Genomic DNA, 12,228 nt, shown 5'->3' with positions numbered 1-12,228 from the left:
TATTGTATTAAATAACTTTCTTTTATCTGTTTACATTTTTTACCGAAAGAAATTTAGCGATTTTTAACGAATTTCGCTTTGTCAAATTCCAATCGTAAAATTGAAAACAAAAATGGCGACACAGTGAAAGTTGGAAGTAAATCTTGCGAAGTTATCGTAACAGAGTTGTTTGACAAAGGCTAGCTGCCCACTGCAATCCAGATAATTCTTATGAGGTATTGCTTGCACCCAACGATGCGATGATTTTCCCATTTCCTAAGCGATTTCGGAAGAAGAACCCCAATGTGTTCAACGTGTGAGCAAGGAAACGTGATGGACAATGAACATGATGAAGTTTATGACAAACCCAGACGAAAATTTATCATGTTTCGTGTGAATATTTCAGCAAAAATATTATGCTTTAAGTTGTAAAAGCCGTTTCCAAGGAACCATCAGATCATCAGTACACTACCATGACTCAGAGGGTATGTAAACTATGTAAACAATGTTTTTTTTTAATTATCAAATTATCAGATTATATAAGGATGATGTGAAACAGATTTACAAATAAATAAACACTCAAAATTCTCAGCGATTCAGGCATTTAAACCCATGTGATTTTAAAGGTCAATTTTTACAATTGAGAAAGAATTATATGTATGATTTTTTAGAGATTCAGATGCAGTCTTCTGTAGTTAATTCACATGGTATCAAGTCAGTACATAACCTGACCGACTGATAACCAAGTCCACTCAAACCTAGTATGTCAACTCTAACCAAATCTATAGACTGGTATTGCCTGTCTCTTTCGTACGTTCATGTATATTGCGCATATCAGACAGGCAAGGCCAGTCTACCAAATCTAGAAGTCAACTGTTAAACAAAAGTATGGTTACGGAATTCAATTTACCCTTGCGGTCTTAGTTTTGAGGGGAGAAGTTAGGTTGTACCTTATCATGTAACTGACCTGTGCCTGGTTTACGAGTAGATTGTACGTAAGGTTTTAAACAGATACATTATAACAACATTTTTCAAAAGGCAGAAAAGTAACTTACAATTAAGTACCTGAATAAAATGCTACAAGAAAAAGTAAGGAAAAAAGAAAGTTGTCCCAAGTCAAATAAAACTGTTTTGGGATGGGAAGGGTTCTAAGGCTGGGATGATACAATTTTTTTTATATTGATACGCACATTGATATGTATCAATCATGATATTTGAGCTATGATACGATATGTATCAAATATTTTGAATTGGTCATGAAATCTTATTTTTGTATTGAAAAGAACAAAACATTTCATCCCAATTATGAATGATTTATTTAAAGACATAAGCTGTATATCCGTTGTAAAACAAACTTACTTCACGCAAGTGGTGTAAATTTTTACCGGTATGTATTTTAAATAAATATTTCTATTTAAGGACATACGCAATGTACCTTACCTACTGATAATTTTTCAAGATATTCTTAATTTAAGATTATAGTGCCATCAGAAATTCGTAGAGAAAAAATCAGCATGCATTTCCAGAGGTTTTGAAAAGATATCAATTGATGAAAATTCCTGTATAATTCATAGAGAAATATACAAAAATTAATAAGCATATATTCTAGATGTTTTGTTTATCAAAACTTGTTTTAGAAGAAGTGTACAATAGCATATATAGACATTAAATTGTAGCACACAGTTCCTTTAAATATTGGAACTCTTCAACTCCAGGGAAAAAGACAATAATGTTCAAACTACGTTGCGTATGTCCTTCACGTCATGTTTATCATACATATATTAAACCCAAAATGTAAGTAAACAAAGAAAAACGCCTGAATTTTTTTGCAATATTTAAATATTTTTACATACATATTGATATAAGTACCATCCTCACACAGAATTAATATTATCGATTAATCTTTTCAGCCCTAATGGCTCCTTTTAAATTTTACTGGAGTTAAAGAAAAAAGAAATTAAATTAATGCTTGAAACTGTGATCATTAATTTGACATTAAAAAGCAAAATCATGTTCTAAATCACTTCACCGTTCTAAGTTACTAATTGTGCCCCTATTTCATTGACGCAAGTACTTTTCAAGTTTAAGTAGTGCCAATTTATTTTCTTTTACCTGAAAAAAAAAATACTTGCTTTAAAACTTGTCTTAATACAATTTGCTCTTCAAGTCTGTATTCTGTATATTTGTACGTGCGATGTAGACGTAATTGTATAAAGTTAACAAAACTGTAGTTAGAACTGTATATACATTGTATTTTTAACATTTGGCATTTTTTATATTTGAATTTATAATCTTTTTACTTTTATTATTTAAGCAGTCTGTTTGAAAGTAAAAATAATTCAAGGATGAGTTTCTTAATCATATGAAATTTAAAAATCTCCAACCAAAACTTATATTCAGATTCTCTTTGGAAGATTGTTTGTTAATATCCATGCAAGAAGAGAAATTAAACTAATCAACTTAATTTACATTGATAACATTTTTAAATTAAATCATGACCTAATATCTCATATTTTTCAGGCCAATGATAGTAAACACTGCAGTAAGTCCACCAGGGATTGATGGCAAAAAAAGAGAATATTTTGAAGAATGATTTGGATATGCTGGCCTCCTCTTTTGACCTAAATCCAGCTGATGAAATTCTATCTGAAAAAATAGTGAGAAGCCAAGAACTAATAATCAACTTCTGTAAATCAGACAGTGGTGTTAAAACCTGTGTGATGAAGTGTGCCAAATTCATTGATCACATACTTGTACATTTTTAAGTTATCTCCCATGTAGATCTAAAAAGTAATGTACAGAGTTTAAAGTGGACTTCAAGTGCTTTATGTATTGTACATGATTACATTGAGATGTATGAAAATTGAAATGCATGCCTGCTCTTTTGTACAGTCTTAAAACTGTTCATATGATTGTCCACATAATTGATTTTGTCAAATAAATGAACACATATATTTTACAGTAGTGTGATGTTTTAGGTACTAATAGAGAGATACATGTATATATAAAATTTTATGTCCAAGTTGTGTTTGTAGTACACATTTTTTCAAAAAAAAACAAAACAAAACAAAACATAAAAAATAATACCCCTGATATTTTTTTGTTAACACCAACATTCTAGATCTGCCTCTGAGATTATGTAGACAGGCAATATTTCTGTTACATGTAGTGTTCTTATTGAAGCATATGCAATCCTCTATTTCATGAATACTCTAAAAAAAAAATTGAATTTTTGATCACTTACACCCCAACTTAAAAAATGAAACACTAATTCATAACTGGTTAAATATTCACTGATGTTCCTACTTTTCACTAAATTTTTTGTTGGATATACTTGCTTACACTATACAGAGTATATATACAGCATTTGAGCTAAGAATATTGTGTACTAGGTAACTGAATGGAATATTATATATGTTATGGTTAAATACTGAGTAAAGCCAAGGTTACCGAGTTGTATAGACAAAAATAGTAATACCGGTATGTCCCCATTCATTGACATCTGAATATTTAAACTTGAAATAATAACAATTCTTTATTTGGATTTCATTTAAAATGTTTAATGAAAAATTCCATAATCTGCATTAAGAGACTGAATATGGGGGATAACACATTATCATGTAGGGTATTTTAGAATGAAGTAAATCATTCAAATACAGAAAAATAAGCTTACAGCTAAATGCCTGGGATAAACAGTTTTAATTTGTTATATGTTTACTTTCCAATGGGTTTGAAAACCACAGGGAATGAAAATCATTTCGCCATCAGCATGAATTCATTATAGCGTGTTCGTTATAACCATGTTTTACTGTATAGATATTTCTTCTCTTAAAGGCCATCCTTAAAAAATTGTTTGTTTTGAATTGCCGCCTGGGAGGTTTCAGACCCAGGAGGGAGGGGAATTTTTTTTTTAACATTAAAGTTAAATAAAAAATTTATGATAAAAATCTCAATAAGCAGTGAACACATTATTTTCTGCCTTTTTGTGAAGGGTATCTCCCATCAACCAGGAACCCAGTTTTGCTTAGATCCAACACTTACATTAAGTGATTGGATGGCACATGTGATAACAGGCCAAGAATTGATTGAATAAAAAAAATCTTATTTTTGGTCAATAAAAATTTTCCAGGAGGGTCATTTCAATGAGGCGGGAGGCAATTCCAAACGAACAATAATTTTATTTTGGCCTTACATCATGGTACATTTGTAGAGATACATTTTCCTCATTGTTTAAGCCAATGGTTTAAATCATTCACTTATTATACTATGGTGTACCATAGATTTAGAGTTTGTGCTAGCCAGATATCTTTTGACCTTGATGATATAACATTAAAACTGTTCCTTCAGTACAACACAAATTTCACAATTTTAAAATTAAAACCTTAATATATGAAATTTACAGTAATATTTTCTATCAGTTTTTCTTTTCTAGATGTGTACCGCCTTGGCAAAATGTTCAGTTTCTGAAAATATAACAAACTCTTATATCATCTTTTCCAAATTTTTCTTTTACCACTCCTTAAAAGCAAGTTGTGCTGTAAGGCACAATATATTTGAAGTAGGGGGCAAAATAAAGGTTATTTTATGTTTATTGTAGAACAACACAGTATACATGTAAAATTTTAAGTTCATGGAAGCAATAAAAACAATATTCCCAGTGTCTAAAAATTGCAATTTATTTATAGTCAGTGCCAACTTGACCAAATTATAATTGATAATAAATGGAATCACAAAATGTCCCATAACAACTTTCAGAATTTTATGAAATGGTGTAATGATGGAATAATCAAATTAATAGTTTTACAATCCATGTCCTATATTCATGCACTGCTTTTTCACTTGTTTGATAAATTTATGTCCACAAAGTCAAATAAATAGAATGGTGTTTGCATGAAAAAGTGAAGCTTTTTTCTTGACCACCAGCAAAGTTTTTTTTCAACAAGTTCACTTTCTTGAAAAACTGGGTTTTTTTTGGTAAGTTTTCACCATTTCTTTATACTGTCCATGCCTTCTACTTTTAGGAATCAAGAACATTTCTCTTTTTAAAAAATATCATTTTCCAAACAGAATTTTCTTTGAATCATCATTCTCAGACTTCACTGTAGATTGCCCCAGTCCTTTGGATGAGACCATATAAACCGAGTTCCAGTGTTGCAGAAGGTGCTGGCACGAAAAAGATCTCTCACTGCTTATAATTAAAGGCCCATGTGCCGAGTACAGGTCTAAAATTGCAGCCCTTCACCGACAAGTGTTGGTGTCTCCATTATGAATGAAAAATTCTCATGTGGGGTGTTGAAACAACAAACTGTAGACTGTTCATAGCACTCCATTTCTATCAAGTACTCTCATGTTCTTCCACTAAGAGCTATAATAAAGATAAAAGTACATTATACAAAGAAGCTAAGATTTATTAATTGATCATCTTATCTTTTTTACAAATCTTGCACAACTTAATTTGGGAAAAAAACACTATAATGATTTATATACTTAATTAATTCTGTTGATAAAATCTGGTGTATTTATTATAATTGAATTGAGATCTTATTTGCAAGGGTATTAATGGATTCAAGTACTTAAAATAAAATTCTACATACCAGGACAATTATACAAGTTATAGTTACACTATAGATATTAATTGGTTAGCTGTAAATACACTCACAGTTTTTCAATCACGAGGGGCGGAGCCCCGAGTGAATAAAAACTGTGAGTGTATTTACAGCTAACCAATTAATATCTATTGTGTAAGTTACTTGTACCAGAGGACCAATGAGAGAAAAGCGAGTTGATAAATAGCACCGCCTACTACGAGGTGTCAAGACACGGTCCGGAGTCTGTATAAATAGCTGTCTCCATCTGCAAGGATCATACTTTACTGCGGCATTGCTACTACAAGTTGTTTTAAAAATTAAAAAAAAATCGGAATTGGTACGTGTGAAGATATTGTACCTTTGAAATGTTGAAGACGCAGAAAACATGAATTTTGTCAGGTACAGGTATAGGGGTAGCGATTGTAGGCTTTTATGTTCAAGCCGTCAACTCTGAAAGAAAAGTTATCTTTCTAGATCGTTTTTTTTTTTTTTTTTTTTTTTTTTTTTTTGAAAAAAGGGGGGATGGATATGGGAAACATTGGCATTGAACTTTTTCTTTATGGCAATCGGCCTACAGAAAAAAATGAAATGATTTGTGACATTTTAATGAAAGTTTGTAATGGTATTTGAAGTAAAAAAATGCGGGGACTTCTGATGTGAAATTGCTATATGTATTTGGAGACGGGAAAGAAAATGACGAGAATTCGAGATAGGACGTATCATTTACTGATTAAGGATAGGCAGAGAAAACATACAGAACCATTTATGAAGCGGACACCGACAAGCTAAATATTTATAATGTTAGTATTTTTGAAATTTAAAATGTTGACTTAATTCATTCATCAGGCATTGCCTTGGTCTTGAAATTGACATCATTCATTCATTAGTCAAGGTCTTGACACAGTATGGCTTGATGCCAAAAGGTGGGCGTGACTTAAAAAAACTGTGATTCTTCTGGCAAATACACCACAGCAACATGAAAGCAAAATCTAAATTTTTATCGCCAGTCCTATGGTACAAACTAGTTTACACAATGTACCACTATGATGAATAATGTGAAAAAGAATATGTAGTGTAAAAGTTTTAAAATGAATGTATTTTCATGCATAGTTCCTCTCCAATATATTATTTTGTGTTATAATGATAATTATTTTTTAGCTACTTGAAATTGAAATTTTTTCTGGTAGATCTACAACATGTACATACACAAATTTATCTGCACATGTTTTTATAAAATTTAAGAACCTCCGCATTAAAAATATTTAAACAAGATTCGTTTAATGCTGTGAATAATACAGAATCAATTATTTGGTTTAATTACTAGGTTTTGTTCAATACACCTCTATGATTATCTTATCAAAGGCACTGCGACTTTTATTTCTGGCTTCCGTCAATTTTGAGGAAATTCGGATTGTGAATTACTTAGTACGTGTATACACTTAAAACCCAATAAAAATTAAAGTAAATAGTTATAAACCAAACATCATACTTTTATTGTATTGTTAAACTTATTTTTGTTGACCAAGTGTTACTACTTACCCTTTTATCACCAATTTCAATAACATCAAGCCGTGGCGAGGCCTCAACAGTGGACTCCATAGGACGTTTGGTGATCAGCTGATTCAGATTGAAAAATATTGCGGGATTATTGCTATTAAATTAATTTAATATTTATCTTAAGATTGTATTGAATAATTTAACCGCAAGAAATACACTATACGTATTTGTTCCCGACTGACATAAGAATATCTACATGCTGTTTCGTTTTGTGAAAAACGAATCTGTATTATTAGTAAACCAGCATGATCCTGATTTTAAGTAGGTCAATGCTGGTTTTTAAATCTAGGTCAATGCTAGCAATGCTAGTTCTATCCTTTGCTTGCTGATACTGATCCTGGTAATGCTGTTTTTTAAATGCTGATGCTGATGCTAGCTCGATCCTGATGCTACTAATGCTTATGCTGATGCTGGTTTATGTAACAAAATTAGTTCCCTGCACTGTAAATCACAGGTTTTTGTTATTTTAAGTTAAAAAGTAAAGAAATATACAAATCTCAGTTTTTCTGCATGTTCTGTAAAAATTAGTGCAATAAACAGTATCAAATGAGGTCAGTTGGATTTGGAAATGGTCCTGATACCAATGTAATGTGGAAAAAATTGTATCAAATTTTATTTACTTTTAACTTTTGGATGAAATATAAGTTGATTCAAATGCAAAATTTATTCTAGACTACAAAAAAAAAATGCAAAATATGTAAATTTAATGTGACTGGATGTGTCTAGTTTATAAATAAACACGACTGTGTATGTAAAAGCATGAGTAAATCAATAAATTTAAAATAAAAAATATGAGTTACAGTGTACAATTCAAATATTTATCAAATTTATATAATAAAATAAGCAAAAAAATATGTACCACTTCCTCCCTCTTCAGGAAACCAGACCTCATATGAAATAGGAAAATGATTTTTTTTATATATATATAATTTGCAGCTTGTCTACTGAATTGATTCCCTTGTCTAACTATTCATAATCATTTATTAGCATGATATAAATTACATGCATATATAATACATGTAATACAACCTTTTCAGAAAATCCTGAAAATAGGGTGCACATTATGTCACTTATTCAGTAGCAATACATAAACTATTGTTAATTTTATAGCTAAAGATAGTTGAATATGACATCTTGTTCTTTAAAGAAGTCACTCGAGGAAAAGCTGTCTTGTTTGGAACCATTTTTAAAGTTGTCATGAATGTTTTTCCACTGATATCATGTACCAAACCAGTTGCCATACATCTGTTTTACTGGATCTGAAGGCATGAAGTATTGTTTGTGTTTTGCATTTTTGTGCTTTTTTTTGGATGATGTAGAGTTTGACTACAAGGTGTCCATGTATGATGACTCAAAAATGACTTGTGAAAAATTACGAAAAATCTTTTTGTTACTTGCGAGAAAAAGTAGCCACTAAAATTCTATTATTAGTTCTTTGGATTTTCCAAGTTAAAATGGGGGTTTTGAAGAGCATTTTGAATTGATTTTTTTTTCTTTAGGAGTAGTTGTCAAAACAGATTTTTCATTGCATTTTTTCCTGCAAGAGCTTTCAGTAATATATTTATAGAACAATAAAGGGAGAAATGTCTGAAGTTTTAAAGGGGCATTAACGATAACTGTACTTAAAAAGGATTTTCTGTTAAAAATTGTGTTGTTTTCATCATTTTCAACATTTCTGTATTTTCGTCTTTTTCTGAGAACACCATTAAACCATGCTTAACACCGGATTTCTTTTAGTAAAGGGATTTATTTCTTTCAAATAGATGAGGTCCTTCCCAAGAGGAGATAGGCAGGGAAAGCAAAGAATAGGGTGGGGACAATTAAATTTGTATAAATCTTAAGAAAAAGATGATGTGAAAGCTTTCTGAGAACAACACCCCACCCCACGCCCACCCCCCTTGTGAAACGAAAGTTCCTTTTTCGGGTATTTTTGATTGTTGATTTACAAATTCATACCAAAGCTTTTGTTTGGGGGACATATGTTTATAGTCAAAGAAAAGCAAAAGTAGTTATTTTTAGCTCTACTGGTTAGAGACCAGACGATCTTATGCGATAGAAAGGTGCCCCTCGTCTGTCTGTCTGTCAACAATTTTTTGAAAATGCTACTCCGTCTACAGTTTTGGTATGATTTCAATATAACTTGGTACATAAGTAGAATACACTAAGATACATAACTCTGTCTATAAGTTTCTGATTTCGATGAACGCTATTGCCATGGTTACTAAGAATATAAATTTCTCTGAAATACGTTCAAAATGCTACTCCTCCTATAGTTTTGGTATGACTTCAATGAACATGTAACTTGCGAACAAGTAGACTACACTAAGATACATAATTCTATGTTTTTGATTTCAATGAACGGTGTTGTTTTGGTTAGTAAAAGTAAAAATTTCTTTGAAATACCTACAAAACGCTACTCCTTCTACAGTTTTGGTATGCAAGTAGACTACACTAAGATACATTACTGTCTTTATGGTTTTTTTAATTTTTATGAATGATGTTGTAATGGTAACTAAAATCGAAATTTCTGTAAAATTCATTTAAAAGGCTATTCCTCCGAAAGTTTTAGTCTGATTGCAATCTTGCTACAAAAAGAGACCAAATTAAGGATAATTATTCTATTTATTGCTGTTACAAAGTTTCAAGTCCATCTGCAACTTTCTCTTACTTTGTAATCAGTACAAACCAGTAGAGCTACAGTCTCGACAGATACTTCTGGTTTTTAACAATTGCATATTTAAAAAATAAATTTTATCAATCGTGTACGTTAAATTTTACCTTAAGTAAACATACGGAAAGATGAAAGCGTCATTTATCCATTTTCACGAGTATCTGAATATCTGGTGATGTTAAAAAGCCCAATTCCAATGGATAAAATGTTCTACACAGCTTATTAAAAGGCTTGTAAATTCGAGCAATTAACTTTTTGACACTGTGTTTTAAATTATGAATGAATTACTAACTTTTTTGCATTCAAAAAGTTTTAATGACCAAATTGCCACTTATATTGAATTAAATGGGTTTAAAATAAAGGCGGCAATCGAGAGTTAGCATTGGTAGGTCTTTCTTAACTTAGACTTCAATTAATTAACTGACCTTGCCACTTGGGTAAAGGTCAACATTAAAACATGATTTTTTTGCCCCCGTTTGGAAGATTTGGGGGTATATAGTTTTTGCTCTGTCCGTCTGTCTGTCTGTTTGTCCGCAAAAACTTTAACATTGCCCATAACTTTTGATTGGTTGGAGCTATGACTTTCATTTTTCAAAAGTGTATTCCTTGTGACAAGACCTTTCTTTAGGTACCATCGTATTTGACCTTTTGACCTTGACCTTGGAGTTTGATACAGTTTTTACAAAATTTTACCCCACATAACTTTTGAACAGCTGAAGCTAGGGCTTTCATACTTCACATGCGTAATCCTTTTGGCAAGAATTTTCTTTGGATAACAATAACTTTGACCTTGACAAAGGAGTTTGACCTACTTTTGTAAAATGTTAACCTTGTCCATAACTTTTGAATGGTTGGTGTGAGGGCTTTCATACTTCACATGTGTAATATTTATGACAAGTCCTTGTTTTGGATACCAACAACTTAGACCCTTTGACTTTGACCTAGGGGTTTGACCTACATTTGAAAAACATTAACCTTGGTCATATTTTTTGAACGGTTGGTGTTAGGGCTTTCAAATTTCACATATGTAATCCTTTTGAGAAGACCTTTCTTTGGATGTCCTTAACTTTGACCTTTTGACTTTGACCTTGAAGTTTGACCTACTTTTTGAAAACTTAAACCTTGGCTATAACTTTTGAACAGTTGGTGCTAGGGCTTTCCAGCTTCACATACTTAATTCTTTTGACAATGCCTTACTTCGGATACCAACAACTTGTGACCTCTTGACCTTGGAGTTTGACCTACTTTTTGAAAACTTTAACCTTGGCTATAACTTTTGAACAGTTGGTGCTAGGGCTTTCATACTTCACATACTTTAATTTTTTTGACAATGCCTTACTTTGGATACCAACAACTTTGACCTTTTGACCTTGACCTAGGAGTTTGACCTACTTTGTAAAAGTTTAACCTTGTCCATAACTTTTGAATGGTTGGTGTGAGGGCTTTCATACTTCACATGTGTAATATTTATGACAAGTCCTTGTTTTGGATACCAACAACTTAGACCCTTTGACCTTGACCTAGGGGTTTGACCTACATTTGAAAAACATTAATCTTGGTCATATTTTTTGAACGGTTGGTGTTAGGGCTTTCATATTTCACATATGTAATCCTTTTGAGAAGACCTTTCTTTGGATTCCATCAACTTTGACCTTGACCTTGAAGTTTGACCTACTTTTTGAAAACTTAAACCTTGGCTATAACTTTTGAACAGTTGGTGCTAGGGCTTTCCTGCTTCACATACTTAATTCTTTTGACAAGTCCTTGTTTGGATACCAACAATTTAGACCCTTTGACCTTGACCTAGGGGTTTGACCTACATTTGAAAAACATTAACCTTGGTCATATTTTTTGAACGGTTGGTGTTAGGGCTTTCATACTTCACATATGTAATCCTTCTTGAGTGCAAGGACAATGTGAGAAGAAGGTCATAGTAGTGCATGACTTTCCCTTATACAGTTCCACCCATGTGGTATAAGAAAGCATTGTTTGTTAAAGATGTATTCACCTCTAATAATCGAATTGTGTAAAGGGAATCATGCCCAAATTTGCCTTTTTTTAAATCTTCAAGGCAACAAAGTTTTTTAAAAGTCTACCCAATTTTTTTTTTTCATTATATTTTATGTAACATCAAAAATACGTTATAGAGTTTAAAAGCAGTTGTACGGATTTTTGTTAGAGGCCTTTTTTAAAATGTCTTAAATTCAGCTATATTTTTGTTAAAATTGTTGCCCTTTACCCATTGCCATAGCAACACAACAGAAAAATATAATCCAATTTAATCGGGTACAGTAGAACTCACAATTAAGTCCTCTTTAAAGAATATGTAATTTTAAAATCTTATAATATTTTTGTGTGCATGGACTTTAAATATGTCATTATTTGCATATTTTAATGTAAAAAGGGGTTCCAGTAACTAAGGAAACGTTTTTC

At 31.6% G+C, this 12,228-nt stretch overlaps 1 long non-coding RNA gene across 1 annotated transcript; it reads left to right on the top strand.

Annotated features, from left to right (window-relative positions):
* Window positions 1–283: 283 nt before the first annotated feature.
* On the top strand, window positions 284–2,938 carry LOC133180460 (uncharacterized). The gene is made up of 2 exons (XR_009720326.1): window positions 284–464; window positions 2,500–2,938. It is a non-coding gene; the product is annotated as an uncharacterized LOC133180460 (long non-coding RNA).
* Window positions 2,939–12,228: the final 9,290 nt, after the last annotated feature.

The sequence above is a fragment of the Saccostrea echinata genome, unplaced genomic scaffold (assembly GCF_033153115.1).
Source record: "Saccostrea echinata isolate AGI-Se365-2 ecotype Australia unplaced genomic scaffold, CSIRO_AGI_Sech_v1 ptg000006l, whole genome shotgun sequence".
In the NCBI taxonomy this organism is placed as follows: domain Eukaryota; kingdom Metazoa; phylum Mollusca; class Bivalvia; order Ostreida; family Ostreidae; genus Saccostrea; species Saccostrea echinata.
Note: the sequence above shows the minus strand (reverse complement) of the source record. Positions and strands in the feature narration are given on the sequence as shown.